The sequence below is a fragment of the Rhincodon typus genome, unplaced genomic scaffold, assembly GCF_021869965.1.
Source record: "Rhincodon typus isolate 14 unplaced genomic scaffold, sRhiTyp1.1 hic_rhity00005540, whole genome shotgun sequence".
NCBI lineage: Eukaryota > Metazoa > Chordata > Chondrichthyes > Orectolobiformes > Rhincodontidae > Rhincodon > Rhincodon typus.
In genome coordinates this window covers 6008-7059 of record NW_025971178.1, presented here as the reverse complement: position 1 = coordinate 7059, position 1052 = coordinate 6008, and the positions used below count along the sequence as shown (strand labels likewise).

The 1052-nt window shown below is 42.0% G+C and overlaps 1 protein-coding gene across 1 annotated transcript in view; it reads right to left on the bottom strand.

Annotated features, from left to right (window-relative positions):
- The window catches only part of wdr46 (WD repeat domain 46), a gene marked incomplete at its 5' end in the record, with an annotated part of 10245 nt that overhangs the window by 3380 nt on the left and 5813 nt on the right, over nucleotides 1-1052 (bottom strand). The window lies entirely within an intron of this gene.

Genomic DNA, 1052 nt, shown 5'->3' with positions numbered 1-1052 from the left:
AATTCTTTGGAAATTGTGCGCAGACACTGGGTCGTTGAAAACACTGCACTCAATTGTTTAGATGGGATCTCATTCCTCGCTGACTGAAAAAAAAAAAAAAAAAAAAGCCACTTCTTGGGAGCCACTGAGCTGAAGTTAATTGTTTGCATGTATTTTCTGGAAGTGACATGCCTGGGCTTATGGCTGTTGTGAATTCTGTTTCATTTGGATATTGGTCTGCTGAGAGACAGCAGCTCCACAACTCATCCTCTCTCTTCCTGACAATGCTTCCTCGCAGGGACTAATGTGAAATGACTGCCCCATGTAGGTTTGTTGTCAAAATTAATCTCCGCAGATAAAGTTTTTTCTTGAATTGGAGGTTTTGCATGTTGGGTTATTTTTAGCAATAAACGTTTATAGTTTCCCATTTGGAACTACATGCGTTAGTCTGTTTTAAATCTTCCCTGAACACTTCATGTCTTCACAATAAATCGATGATGTTGTTTACCAGAGGGACCTGATGATCTTGTTACATTCAAAGTTAACACAGAGGAGGCTAATCAGTAACTGGATAAAGGGTTTTGGTCTATGTACAAGGCAGGATGTGAATATGGGAGGGATGGTTAGGAAGTTTGCAGATGACACCAAAATTAGTATAGTGTAGTAGACAGTGAAGAAAGTTACCCGAGTACAATGGGATCTTTATCAGTTGGGCCAACGGGCCGAGAAGTGGCAGATGGAGTTTAATTCAGATAAATGTGAAGCGCTGCATTTTGGGAAAGGAACATCAGGGCAGGACTTATAACTTAATGGTAAGGTCCTGCAGAGTGTTGCTGAACAAAGAGACCTTGGACTGCGGGTGAAAGTGGAGTTGCAAGTAGACAGGATAGTGAAGAAGGCGTTTGGTACGCTTGTTTTTATTGGTCAGTGCACTGAGTAGAGGAGTTGGGAGCTGTATGTTGCGGCTGTACAGGGCATTGGTTAGGGCCACATTTGGAATACTGTGTTCAATTCCGGTCTTCCTGCCGTAGGAAAGATGTTGTGAAACTTGAAAGGGTTCAGAAAAGATTTAC